This window comes from Aquila chrysaetos, chromosome 3 (assembly GCF_900496995.4).
Source record: "Aquila chrysaetos chrysaetos chromosome 3, bAquChr1.4, whole genome shotgun sequence".
Lineage (NCBI taxonomy): Eukaryota > Metazoa > Chordata > Aves > Accipitriformes > Accipitridae > Aquila > Aquila chrysaetos.
The window spans coordinates 24,868,906-24,883,937 of record NC_044006.1 but is presented as its reverse complement, the minus strand read 5'-3'; the positions used below and the strand labels follow the sequence as shown (position 1 = coordinate 24,883,937).

Here is a 15,032-nt window from a genome sequence, read left to right as displayed (position 1 = left end):
AACCTCACACCCTACAAGTAAGAATAAAATTAACAAAAACCTCTTAGTATCTTGGCCTCATGTTTCTTGTTCACAAGATGTCACGAAAACATGGAGTGGGAGTAATGCTGAAAATGAAAGAACTCCTGGGTACAGATTACTAAAACAACAAAAATGCTGTCAGCAGTGGAACAGGAACTTTGTCTTCAGGCTCTTGTTTCCTTGAGATCACTGGATTTGATTTTTAAGCATCCTTGCTTCTTTCTTGCAACAGGGAAATGTTCTGATCATCTCCTTTCTACTAAGGAGAAAAGTAAAAGTTACCCTATCAGAGCCCTTAGATCCCACAGCCTTTCTCTCTGTACCCTCAATACCTGGGTGGTGACTAGCACAGCACAGACAGGGCCAAGTGACAGCTGGCGAAACCTGTGTTGCTAAATCACATTCATGCTCAAAGCTTGTTTAATCTTTTCCATTTAAGGTCTGAATGCATCTTTGGAAACATATCTAGATGATTGCAAGCATCAAATATGATCTAGCAACTGTTTAAAACAGGAGTGTCCAGCCTTCGCAGGCCTAAGAGCCTCACACCAGCATCCGCATATACCTTCAATGCATTTACCCAAGGCACTTAAAGAGAAACCCCGGAGATCATTCAACAGAAAAGGGATGACAAGCTCTCATCAATCACACCTTGTCAACTCAAAGAATTTCACTGTGGGAGCTGACACAAGGGGCCCTACCTGACACTCACCATCTACGTAAACCCAAATGCACAGGCAAGCAGGTATTAACAGACAATTCAGGTAGGACTTCCCACAAGGACCTCAGCAGCTCCATCCATCTCCAACCCTACTGACACCTTTCAGCCCCTCTGCTCCAAAGCTTCTGTTGCTCACGGGTCACTCTGCAGCAGGAATCCTGGCAACCCACTCTCTGTGGCGGATTACAAACCAAACAAACCAAACGTAACTACCTCACTCCTTACAAGGCTCACAAGACATTTTATACTGACAGCTAATGCATTACTTTTTCCACAGATGTCAGCTCCTGTGTTTTCCTCCCAACACATGGCTATTAAGAACATTTAACACCAATCCTTCACTTACTCATAAGCTTTTAGCTGCATAATAATTTTTCCTCCACTTCAACATATGAGTAACATGAACTTCTACCTTGTTTTCCAAGTGCAATTCCACTGGGTGGTTTCCATCTGCTTACAGTATCCATACTCAGTTTTAAAAATAACAGCACAAAATCCACACTACAAAAGTTCTTTGCTGTCAGAGCCAGGGATAGGTCACATCAGAATCAGTTTAGAAAGACTGAATTTGTGGTCTAACTTACATCATCACTAAGCCAAGGAAACCACAATCAGTAAGAGATTATGTCTGACTGAAGTTTCTTGGCAACAGCTGCATGAAAAATGTTAGGGCTACTCTCCCCTTTGTTTTCCCATACCTTTCAGAAACCACTGGGCACTGCCACTTTTGCAGATCTCACGCATTCTGCTGACAACCTACGCAGCAGTAATTTGTGAACATGGCTTGAGTGCAGCTCATATTTTGTCAGTGAAGTTAAGGAGATTAGCTACATTGAAAGTCACTTGCTGCATCCATCTTCCCTGATTCCCTTGAACTGCAGGAGAAACGGACCATTTCAAATTGATCAAACCCTCAACGTTCTCACTTTGCTATTTCATTCAACTCCAATTTAGCCTCTGGTCACAGATATAAAACTGCATCCTTTGAAAAAATTAGTATCTGACAAGTCACAGATGGTCACTGGGAAATGGATACAACAGCATGAAAGAATTACTCACCTGCTAAATGGATTGTTAAACATAACTACTTCCACAATAAAACACCACCAAGACAAGCGCAAATAAGTAAATTAACTCTGGGTACTCACTAAAGAGAATTATTATACAGTAACTATTTGCCCACAGTGAAATGCTTTATACCTAAGAAGGTAATAAAATTCAAGTCATGTAAAAATCTTTTTGCCAATTATGATCCTAAATGCCTACAGAACACATTTGGCTTCATCATCATCATTTATGAAAGTCATGCTTCATCTTACACTTACTCAGTACAGACCAGGTTTAGACTTTCTTAATACTGTGTAGGTAGTATTTATCAAAGAAAACTGTCAGGACCAGATTTCTTTCAGTAAAAGAAGGCCAAATATAGCTTAATAGGACAGGAAAGGAAACCAATACATTAACATCACAAGTAGCAAGGTATAGAAATTAAAGATTCATTTAAGGCAGGAAACGAGCATCTTCACTGTGAAAACTACTTTCTGTGAATACCAGTTAAACTTTGGTTCAACTGGTTAAACTTTGGTTCAAACAAAAGCCACTTCCACTGCAGACTACAATAGCTAATTTTACAAACTCCCCCAGTCACCCTCCTGAGAATCACTGCTAACCTTCAAATACACCTCTTTGAGCATTTAACTCCAAAAAGTTTCAGGGATGCTCCTTCAAAAAAGGTTTTACTGAACTTCAAACAACTGGTCTCTGATATTCTTGACTTTTTTTTTTTTTTTAAAACAAACAAAAAGGCAAATCCATCTACTTAGGCAGCAAATTCAACCCATAATTAGGTGAATACCTGGAAAGAACACTGCTGTAAGAAATTTCAGCTGAATGTAAGAACCATTGCAAGTTGTTGTTTTGCTACATGAAGTAAAGATCACAGATGGAAGAAAGGCCTTCCTCTGCATCACATTCTGATAAAAATGAGGACTTCAGAAAGTATACAGTCTTGTCACCCATTCAGTTGATTGTTTCCAAAAACAAAACTAGTAGAAATTGTCCTGTAAAGACTGCTGCAATTTAATTGCTCTCAAACTGTGTACTTCACAAAAAAAAAACCAATCCCACAACCAAAATAAAACAAATCACACCAAACAAAAAACCCACACCACACACAAACACCACCACCCCAGTGCATAAAATAATCCTTAACAATCCAATTATTTACATTTTATTGCAGAAGTAGTTAGAAGATGACCAATGTGCCAGTCACTTTGATAACAGCCGATGAATGCTTATGCCACTATGCCTGAAACTTTAAGTGGCACCTCTTAGATGAAGATACCACAGCTTCTGTCCCTTTTCCTAAGAAGAAGTGGGAAGTCACTCACATTACACTTTACATATCTCTAGCAGCAAAAGAGGGGTGGCACTTTTCAAAGATGTCAGACCAATACTTGTACATAATAGCAAGTCATAGGGGCTACTTTTGGTAGTCAGAATAAATATCTAAATTGCAACAGCAAAAAGATCAAAGAGCATTAATAAATAGCCAGTTCACAAAGTAATACCATTACCTGCTGCACACTATCAGATATTTTAGTTCAAGAAAAAAAGAAAAAAAAAAACACATCCCCAAACAAACCACACTATTTTTGCAGTTTGTTACCACTTGTGATTTTATGTCAGAAACATGTTGGCTTCCTTGATGTACTGCATAGAAATCAACAATTTAAGAAAGCTTTGCCTCCTGTGTAGAAAGGATCAAATATACTTGAAAGTCAGCTTTCTGGAAAGTTTTATAAAATCACAAAAGGTGTGGCTGAAATATCAATTGCCCCCAAACTGAATTAACTGTATCTCAAAACCTCATGGTAGACACTCTCTGTTCTTAAAACTTCCAGACAACTGAAATCTCACTTCCTTCAGAAATTTTTTTGAGTTACACTAATGTTCCAGTGAGAAAGTTTTTCCCAGTGTTTCACCTGATCTTCCATTGCAGATAACAAATGTTCCAAGTCTGTAAACTTACAAATACAACAAAAAATTTAGTTTATTTCCTGATGTTCTCTTTCTTCCCTGACATTCAAGACAGGAATAATTCCAGCACAAGTGAAGGCAATGTAAGCTTTTGTCCTAGTTTCAGCTGGGATAGAGTTAACTGTCTTCCTAGTAGCTGGTACAGTGCTATGTTTTGAGTTCAGTATGAGAAGAAGGTTGATAACACTGATGTTTTCAGTTGCTGCTAGTAGTGTTTAGACTAATGTCAAGGATTTTTCAGCTTCTCATGCCCAGCCAGCGAGAAAGCTGGAGGGGCACAAGAAGTTGGCACAGGACACAGCCAGGGCACCTGACCCAAACTGGCCAACAGGGTATTCCATACCATATGACGTCCCATCTAGTATAGGAACTGGGAAGTGGGGGCGGGGAATCGCCGCTCGGGGGACTAGCTGGGTGCCGGTCGGCGGGTGGTGAGCAATTGCACTGCGCATCATTTGTACATTCCAATCCTTTCATTATTGCTGTTGTCATTTTATTAGTGTTATCATTATTATCATTATCCGTTTCTTCTTTTCTGTTCTATTAAACTGTTCTTATCTCAACCCGTGGGTTTTGCTTCTTTTTCCCCGATTTTCTCCCCCATCCCACTGGGTGGGGGGGGAGTGAGTGAGCGGCTGCGTGGTGCTTAGTTGCTGGCTGGGGTTAAACCACGACAGCTTTGCTTTGCATTTCACAAAAGTCAGAACTTCATCAGCTGTTTTTTCATTAAAACCCACCTGTAATTTTTGATCCTTCTACCTCTCGGGAAATACCAAACATATCTTCTTCCCTCTTCATAAAACCTGTTCTTATTTTTCCTTCTCTCCAATTTTACCTACTGTACCAGCCTTTCCTAACTATCAAATAGCATGTAACGTAGCAGACCAGTGTACTGGTTCTCACCCTCAGTCAATCAATCACTCCTTTACAACTCTTGTCAACCTGTTGAGCTTCACCTTCCTCTATTTCTTGATGGCTTCTGTGCCTTTTTTTTTTTTTTTTTTAGAATCACAATCATAGAATCATTTAGGTTGGAAAAGACACTTAAGATCACAGAGTCCAGCCTTTAACCAAGCACTGCCAAGTCCACCACTAAACCATGTCCCTAAGCACCACATCTACACATCATTCAAATACCCCCAGGGATGGTGACTCAACCACTTCTCTGGGCAGCCTGTTCCAATGCTTGACAACCCTTTCAGTGAAGAAATTTTTCCTAATATCCAATCTAAACCTCCCCTGGCACAAAAACCAAGAAAGCTTTCCTTACCATAGGCAATCCATATCAGCACCACTTGTCACTAAGACCAAGCAAAGAGCCAATTATAAACCGCATTAGTGTCAGAAACATGTACAAAACCACACTGATAGTAAAAGTTCAGTGTTGAGAAGGCTTAAGTTACGAGGCTTCTCCTGCAGGCATCCAGTTATTTTGAAAGTAGTTCAAATAACCTTGCGGCTACTCTTCACTGTGTGTCCTCCTAAGGGAATCGGCACAGCATAGCTCATACTGATTTCACACCTCAGCTTTGTGTGAATCCTCCTCCTAGGGGTTCAGCTGTCTGTGATCCAAGGCCTAGTTTTGACACAGCAGAACTGCATAACCTTGGATGAGACTAAGGAAACTGCCAGCTTGCAAGAAAGCTGCGTGACAACACTTAGACTAGAGCCACGATAGGTAAGAACGGTGAACTTGCAGCTAGACATAAGATCCTTGAAAGATAAGTTGTTAACAGTTCAAGGACTCAAGCAAAAAAAACCAAAACACAAACATGAAAAGCTATAGTAGAAAAAAAAAACCCAAAAACCAGGGAGTAGGAATATAGCAACTCAGCAAGACTGAGAATCAGTCCATCCCAGAAGCAATAGAAGTCAACCTTCCCCAATAGTGATGACTGCCAGGCCAGCAATGGTGCCAGGATGGGTGAGGCCACAGCTGCAGCGCTGTGTCCAGTTCTGGGCTCCTCAGTAAGAGAGACAACATGGACGTACTGGAGAGACACCAGCAAAGGGCCACAAGGGTGGTGAAGGGACCAGAGCATCTCTCCTATGAGGAAAGGCTGAGAGAGCTGGGACTATTCAGCCTGGAGAAGAGAAGGTTCAGGGGGAATCTTATTAATGTATACAAATATTTGAAAGGAGGGCACACAGAGGACAGAGCCAGGCTCTTTCCAGTGGTGCCCAGTGACAGGGCCAGAGGTGACGGGCACAAACTGACACGCAAGAGGTTCCTCCTGAGCACCAGGAAACAATTTTTCACTGTGGGGGTGACGGAGTGCTGGCCCAGGTTGCCCAGGGAAGTTGTGGAGTCTCCCTCCTTGGAGAAATTCAGAAACTGTCTGGACACAGTCCTGGGCAACTGGCTGTAGGTGGCCGTGCTTGAGCACTGAGGGTTGGACCAAATGACCTCCAGAAGTCCCTTCCAACCTCAGCTATTCTGTGATTCTCTGAACCATGTGTCTCACCTAGAGGTGGTATGTCAATGCTTTGCCTGGTTGCTCACTAATCCTGGTTATCTACTACACATCTCAGTCAATAAATAACTGGGTTTAAGTTATGTATATCATAGTCTCTTCACACACAGTAAAGGGTGACCAAAGCGACCAAGAGAGAGCATTACAGCTAATTGCATTAGCTTTTCCCTGTGGGGGCAGTTAACAGGGTCTCTAACAGGATCTATGCTGCTGACCAAGTACACTGAAGAGTTCTTAAAATTCTATTGTTATGAATGCACTGATGAAATGAGAAAGTCTTCGTTCATAATTAGTCCCTACGAACTAGACATTTTATCTTCATGTGCAAAAACTGGAATACCATCTCCCTTACCAGTCCATGGAAGACATTTAAGAATTAATCACCTAAAGACTACTTCTCCAGAAAAATTATCCTTGCAGTCAATTTTATTCAATGTTGCAGTTATTCTTATTTTTCAAACTGTTTTGAGTTGATTGGGAAGCACTACATCAGTTTATTCAGTTCTATCTTGTGGTGTATCTTCCTTGGGTCCATAGTTGAACATAGACCACCTATAAACAAGACTAATAAAATTCCACCCAAAAAAGGATTTTTTTGTATAATCACTTTCATATCATCCTTGGCACTTATAATAATTACAGAAGTAAGGCAATATTTAATTCAATACTAAGGGACTTTTCATGCTTTTTTTTTTTTTTTAATATACTTTGTTCCAAATCAGCCATTCATTACAAATCTATGTTCAGAGAGATGAGGTTTTAGTCTCTTGTTTCTAATTATAAGCTGCATCTGACATTTCGAACTGCAGTTACAACATACCTATAACAAACATTTATTTTGCTTCATCTCCTAGCCCTTCAACAGAGGGAGATACAAGGTATCTGATCTTGCAAAGAAAAAGTGACTTTCAAATATAGTTCACCAGCTTCCCCAGTTCTGACTACTCTGTAGTCCTACAGCACAGTTCTTTCTTCTGGAAGATAAGATTTTGATGGACATGAGAAGGAAGGACTGATACTGTCATTTTTCCTATAAGTTGCACCTGAGCTTTTAAGTTATCAAATCAAAACTGATAGAAATATTTATTTGGAATTTCTATCAGTGCTGCTTATGTCACAAAGAGAAGCAAAATTAAAATTAAAGTTAGTCAAGCAGCAGTGAATCTAGATGAAGAGACAAAAAGACTTTACTTAAATTCAGAGAAAATTACACACACCTTAAAAGTTTCTGCTTTCTCTTTCTCTGGTTGTCTGTACCAACTCCAGTGTACACTGTCAGCCACAACATGAAGGCTGACATTGTATTTTACACATCTGCAAAATAACCAAAACCCAAGCTGCACCACAACAAAAACCTGCTTCCATTTCTTCGACACAGGTGAAGCTGAGCCTCAACCCAGACTGTCAACACAAGCTTAAGACTGAAAGCCTTTCTGCAAGTTCAAAAAGAACATACCCAGGCAGTTTACAAGCTGCCTGCAATCCCTCACAGGGAACTGGACCCTACTTCAACCACTCTGACAGGCTAGTCCAATTTTCTATTTCCCCTTCCCTTACTCTTCTCCACTCCTTCACTTATACACTGATTCTGTACAAATAATTTCATAGATTTTTTTTTTTCTTCCTCATTTCTTTGATCACTATGCAAAGATAAGCCTATCTGGCCAAGTGTCTGGCAAGATCTCCAAGTCATTTTCAATCTTTCTCAGTGAACCTTAATTTATGGTGAAAGTTTTATGGGATCATTAACAGCCAAGTAAAAGCATCTGCTTCTATCTGTTACCTACACACAATGTACCAACACAACATTTGCACCAGGAGTATATAAATGACGTGCAACTCCATCACCTCCCAAATGCAATGGTAACAGCAGCTGCAATTAGCATTACACCAAATAAGAAACAGCTGTCTACATGAATAATCCACAGCTAACAGTGTGCTCAGTAATTTGTCCACATTTCCAAGGATTTTACTGGCATTGACATCAAAGTGCCAGTCACTTACAGCCCTCACTCACATAACTGTACAGATACTCTCTTACTGCAGATATTTTACAAGATATTTTTTAATTCAACAAGCCAATTCTGCATGTGTCAGAATATTGAGTTGCTTATTGACAGAATCCTTCTAGGTAGCAACTAACATTAACAATCCTAGTCCTTCACATTACACTGAGCCACAGTGACAGGCATTACTAAAGACAACAATCTTGCCTGAAGGCTCTAGACAACATAATGCAAGATGAGAAACTCCCCTAAGTAAACAGACAACCAAAAAAGAGTTAGAAATTAATTCTAAATACCACCCGTGTCCAAGCTGCACCCCATAGCCAAATGATTGGCTTTTGTCAGCTGTGAGAAGGGTGCCTCGCCCTCTCCAGATGTACAGCGAATGTCTGTCTTGCTGCCTGATAACTGACAATCTACATAACATTTAGTGAGCAATTCACAGTAAATAATTCACCAGAGGAAATTACAGCAGGCAGTAGATTAGGAAAGCATGGATTAACTGCACAGGTGTCATGCCAGAGCAGTTCCACAGCTCACAATCTTTTCCACCAAGAAAACACTTCTTAGAGCACATCTGCTTTCCATTTGTCTGCTGTTCAACTAAAAGGAATCTTATTCTGTACTACCCCAACACTCCCTAACAGCCACTTACAGACTTTGCTGGTCCATGAATGACACTCATTAGCAAATTAAATGCTGTAGGCACTCCCCCTGTGTCAATCATGCATCTATTGAAAATAAAAGAGGAATCAAAGTCACATAGGTAGCTACAGCCAGGAATCACTGCTCTAGCCACAAAAGGCTGGTCTGGCCAAGGGTCCTCTTCACACCCCATGCTGCGCTCCTTCAGTAAGGCTACCAAAGCAGCTGGCAGCTATTTCATTTCCAGCTGTGGAGGGCCTGGGCTGGAAAAGTAGGCAAGGTTAGTCGTAAGAGGTCGGTGGCTGGGGGCAATGAGCTAAGTTAGGAAACTCCTCCCAGCCAGACAAGCTCCTATACGTAACCAGGCCCACAAGGAGAGGATCTTGCTGTCGAAGCGGCATTTTCCATGCCCCACGCTCCCCTTCCAGCAGCTCGCACACCAACGCGGAGGGCCCGCTCCCCGTGGGGACCAGCCGGGGCGCTCGGACACCCTCTCCCCAGGGCCCTGCGACACCCGGCCGCTCTGCAACGCAAGGCAGCCCCTCACGCTGAACAGGCAGGCGATGTGCACGCCGGGAATGGGTCGGGTCGATTGGGACCGACGTCCCCGCTCCGAAAACTGGCTGGAATCCCCCGGGGGGGGGGGGGGGGGGGGCGCGGAGCGGCCGCGCCTCGCCCGGCCGCCGCCCTCCGCCAGTCCTTGGGCGCCCCCTGGCGGCTCCGCACGGCGCCCGCCCCCCCGGGAGGGGAAGGGGGCGGGTGGGGGCAGCCCGGCCGCCCGGCCTCGCCGACGCCGCACCGGCGCCGGCCGGGCAGCCGAGCCCCGAGGCCGTCAGCGTCCCCGCTGCCCTCGTCGGTCCGGGGCAGGCGAACGGGATGAGGCGGCCGGCAGGCGGGGGATCGGGGCCGGGGCTGCGCCTCCCCGCCTGTCAAATCGGTATCACAGGTTGCCGCAAAAATGTTAATATCAGACAAAGCCCACGGTTTCTGCAGGCCACTGGTGGAACACCCAAGGCAGTTTACCTAGACGCGCCCTTTGCCTCCTGGTTTTCTCAAGGAAATCCATGGGAATTGGGCCATTCGGTGCACCAGTTTTCACCCGGTATTTGAGTATGGGAGAGAAAGGGATAAGTCCTGGTAAGATTTCCCAGCGAAGCCTGAATTAAGCCACTTGCACTGTTACATTTCCATTCTCATCTGATAGCGTGTATGAACCCACTCCCAATTCATTTTTGCAGTTCAGACGGTCTCCGAACACCTGCACTGAACTACACGACAAGTACTGTACTCGGCTGTAGCAGACCCCGTAGCTGTAGTATTTCTGCATGCTCAGGGCTGCGATTCAGCAAAGCACTCAAGCTTATTCACCAAAACACTTGGGCATGTGTTAGTTTTTAAGCATGCACGTAGCTCTCCTTATCCCTATGTAGCTTTTTCTAGGGCACAAATGCCAGTTTCAAACTTACCTTTCTTTGTGAATCAGGACTGTTTAAGGACATGCATACCACCTTGAAGAAGAATATGTTCCTAAACCAGAGCTGGAAGGCAACTTCACAGCTGTGTAGTGTTTGCAGCAAAAAAGGGCAAGCAGAAGCAAATTAACCCAACTTCTGTCTGTTAATTTACAGCAAACACAGAAACTACAATTGGCTGATTAGCAAGAGACAACACAAGGGTCTTCACCTACTCAAATCTGAGTTTACACAGAACAAATGCCTCTCACTGCCAACAGCTAGCATCAGTGGCACATGCAACTGAACCAGCAAAGGACACTCCAGGTTCCAGGTGCAGACAAAAGCAGAGCTCTTCAGAGCAGAGTGCCTTGCTACGCAGAGTTTTTGCTGTCAGGCATCTTGTAAAAAACTATTTAGCCACTCTTCAAAATTTCATGTTGCAGTTGTTAAGAGCAAAAATGGACTTAAACTTTGAGTCACAAATGCTTAAACCCCCAAGTTACCATTTTCACAGCAACCTCAGTACAGCTCTTTGTAGGCATGTATTCTTTGTCCTCAAGTTAGATCTTCCTGCTTGCTTAAAGTCACCTTTCTGATGAAGTACACTACAGCGGATAATAGTAAATTTTAGTTTGGATATTTATATGAAGTGTTGCTGACTAATGGTGGCATCAGGAACCATAATGCTGACCGCTGGCTGTCTCACATTCAAATTCCCCACTCTAACAATCCATTAACAGAGCATTGTTTTTGCATGGAGTCTACTAGCTGATTTTAAAACATTAAAACAACAAACCTAGGAAAAGGGAAGCTACGACAGCATAATAAAATACAAATGCCTACCAAATACCATGTGCATGCAAAGACATAGCAAGCCATATAACAGAAGAAAAACACTTTTTAAACTTTGAACGTTGTCAGCCAACCATCGGATGCAATACCTAGAAATATCTTTATTTTATAGCATAATTCAAACAATGTATAGGCAACAAGGCAGACAATCCAGGTAGGATTGCCAACCTAGACCTTTTTCTACCCGGCTTCAACTTCTTACTCTTTCAGACTTCCCAAGTGACTCAGCAAGGCACTTATTCTCTCCACATTCGTGGTACTCTCCTATCCCAGTCCTACGAAGACAAATCAGCAATTGCAATATATCAGTGATAGCTGCCCTGTAAATGTCTCCTGTAAAACAGCACGGAACACATAACACCACAACGCGTACTCCATTAGCTTTTCTGCTTGTGGAGAGCTCCAAGCTTTGGCATGCTGCTAAGAAGATAGTTTTTCTGTCCAAGGTACAAACATACAATCTTACAAGTAGAATTAGTTCACCATAATTAACCTTACCTCAGTGTTTTGAACTGGGGTATGTTTAAGCACCCTATTTTAGAAAAATCTCTTCCCAAAGATTAGGAGATGGACAGTTAGGCATGATAGCCCAGCAACACGCTGGCTACTGAGCTACACACACTGATAATGCTCTTCACATGCATATTAAGAATCTCTTTTTCAATGCTATTAACAGCTTTCCTGAATACTTTTAACTTTAGTGATAGACAATTTGTTTTCTTTCATCCTAGCCCAGGAAAGTTGTTCAGCACATGCCTGCGTTTCTCCATAGACTTGTCCTTAAGGATATTAGGTATCCAAGCCTCCAATGTGGCCATGAGGTTAGCGATACCAACCCATCTATCCACAGACATTGAATTTACGTGCATGTATTTGTACCGGATCGTGGTGTCAGTTTGGGAACACCAGTACTGAAGTACTAAAGTCAACATAGTTACGCCGGTATACCTTACCTCAGAAACACTACCTGTTCTTTTATAACCAAATTCCATTGCCCCAAACATAGCAAATACACTTACCCCACTAAGGATTATTTTAAGGCTATTTGAAACTTTCCACTAATGTGCATTCGAACGCCACAGACCACAATACAGTGCCTTTTTCTCACTCGAAGAGCTAGATCGATCAGACTTTTGCCACCTGAAATTCCAAGGACCCAAGAACAAACTTGAGAAACCCTATCCCAAAGGAGTTTTCCCATCTGAAAGTAGTTACAACACAAAGAAACAGTGTTGGGTTTTGTCTGTCCCACCCTCCCCAAGTCTGGTCCTATATTACTGTTATTTGAAGTGCAAGAAAGTTTCCATTTTACTTTCACACCTTAAAAAAAAGCCATTTGACAGCAACATTTGCAGTTGCAGCAACTAGAAAAGTTCCACAAACAGCTGACTAGAATCCTTAATCTGCTTACTGTCAGGTATTTTAGTAACACAGAAAAAATATGGAACAGCAATAACTGAAGAACAGTCAGCTCACATGTGTGGAAATTGCAACCCGCGAGCTTTTCTGGGGGCAATGCTCTGTTTTCTGTAACATTTCTGCATAATCACACCAGAAAGCATGCTCTTTAGTGCACGCCTGTACACCTATTACAGCTGGGTCCCTGGTTCTTGACTAGGGCTCCTGAGGCTCAACTGCAACACCAGCAATAGGGAATAAAATGCGTTCGGGATGAAAACAGTTGACTTTACCTGTCACCACTATCGAAACACACGGAACATTTCTAAACTTCAATCACCATCTCCAACGAGTGTCACCTGTTTCTCTGTTTAGCCAACAGGTTTACTCTTCTTTAAGGCAGGTAAAACAGTCCTCCCGCTCCCTTGGATGTGTCAGGTGGAGAGGCTGGCTCCTGGAAGCGGAGCACCGAAACTAATTTGACGGGAAAGTGCTTCAGGTGGACCGGTGAAGACAAGACCCAGACGTGAAGTTACCTAACTGAGCCCGTACTGCACACCTGCAGCCAGTTGTGTAACAAACCCCAGGACAATTTTACAGGTCTCAGTCAGGTAAAACTCCCTGCCGGTTTCCACGAGGGAGCCCTAATCAATCAAAAGCTGCAAGAACTGGATCCGGTTTTCTCCCTTTTAATGAAAAAGGTTTATCTGGAGCTACGAGAGCACCAGATTAAATGAACTCGGCAAGCCCTAACTCTCGCTTTAACGGCATAAGGAACTTGTCCTGCCTTTCACCTACCAGCCCCAGAAATTAATCGTATCGGCTCTCCATCTTCGGTAGCGGACAGGAAGAACCCCACCTAAGCCGACATACAACCATTTCACAAGTAACGGAGCTGTTCTCCGGCTGCGACCTCCGTACGACAGCCGAAAGCGGAGACGGCACGGGCGATGGGAGGCTCGCGGCTCCTTAGAGGAACTACGTCCCCTTCGGGCCAACGGGGAAGACCCGCGTCCCCGCCCGGGCTCCCGCTCCCCCTCGAAGCCGCCGGCGGGAAGACCCGGGCGGAGCGGCGGCGCCGAGGCGGGAGGAGGGCGGGTGGGCTGCCGGCCACCCGCCCGCCCGCCCACCCGCTCGCGCCACGTGCGCTGCGCCCCGCTCCGCGCCCGCCGCCAACGGCCGGGGCGCCCGGGCGAAGCCTCGCGCCGAAACCGCCGCCAACGGCCGGGGCGGCAGGGCCCCGCGCGCCCGCCCCGCACTTCCCCTCAGGTGCGCCGACCGCCCCTACCTGCCTGCTGCCGCCGCCGGCGGGAAGCCCCCTTCGCCCGCGCCGGGTCCCTCTCAGCGGCTGGCGGGAGGGCAGGAGCGCTGTCCCTCCGGCTGGGCGAGCCCCATCTGAAGAGGAGCGAGGGAGCCCGGCGGCTCCACCGCCACCGCCGAGGGGAGGGGACGAAGGGAGGGGGCGGGCGCGCCGGGCCGGGCGCTGCCCCCCCCCCCCCCGCCCTCCCCGCTCGGAGCCGCCCGGCCCCAGCGGTGCCGGAGCCGCCGAGCCTGCGGCAGCGCCCCCTGCGGGCTGCGGCGAGGAGGGAGCCGCCCTCGGCCGGCGGGCGCGGCCCAGACCAGCCCCGCTCCGCTCCCCCTGCCCTCGGCGGCGTTGGCCCGGCTGCGGCGGGGCGAGGGCCGGAGCGCTGCTGGAAGTGCTCCGGGTCCCGCTCGCGCAGTCCTCCGCCCCCCCCCCAGCCGGGAGCACCCGGTTCCTCCCCGGGGCCGCTCCGGCTTAACCTGGTCGCCGGGGGAGGAACGCCGCTCGGCTCGCACTGCCCAGAAGCCGCGAGCGGGGAGGGCTAACAAAGTCCCCCTGGTATTCCCACCCAGCCGACTGGTTCAGGCTAAGCGTCTGGCGTAACCGGGGCTGTAAGACCCACCGGCCGCAAGCAGCGCGGGTGCCTCAGCGCCCACGGGCTGGGGAAGCAGCAGGAGCGCCGGCCTGCGGGAGCGGCGGGGGCTCGCCCGGCTGCTGAGGGGCCCCTGCCCCTCCGGGCCCGCATCAGGGTTCCCGCTGACCCGGCGGTGCCGCTCGAGGTGTCCTAACAGGGAGGAGGGATAGGATGGCCCCGGCTAAGCAGAAGAGAGATCTTACAAGTAAAACACGGCCCGAGCACCTGGGATATCAGGCTTCACTGTTTGACTTTGCCCACCCGTGACAGCTGCTCAGGTCCTGATCAGCTGTGGCGATGCCAAAGCATGTTCTTGTGAAAAGTCTGGCTGGCTTCCCAGAAATCCTCAGATTACGTGGAGAACTGGACTTGCGCTTGTCGGTGAAACACGTGCCTAAATGTTTGTGGGATACAGCACCTTTATGCCACAGCTCCCCTTCCGTATAATCAAATTTCCCCTCCCTACCTCACAGGAATCCGATGAA

At 46.0% G+C, this 15,032-nt stretch overlaps 1 protein-coding gene across 6 annotated transcripts in view; it reads right to left on the bottom strand.

Moving 5' to 3' along the window:
- Positions 1-14,300, bottom strand: part of CPNE4 (copine 4) — a 242,868-nt gene extending 228,568 nt beyond the window's left edge. For 2 of the 6 annotated variants that reach the window (XM_030009657.2, XM_030009658.2), the window contains exon 1: positions 13,903-14,081. The gene's annotated coding sequence lies outside the window, so the exon portion shown is untranslated. Of the gene's footprint in view, positions 1-13,898 lie in introns of all 6 variants that reach the window. The other 4 variants (XM_041122261.1, XM_030009660.2, XM_030009659.2 and 1 more) reach the window with 4 other exon arrangements.
- Between the last annotated feature and the right edge of the window lie 732 nt (positions 14,301-15,032).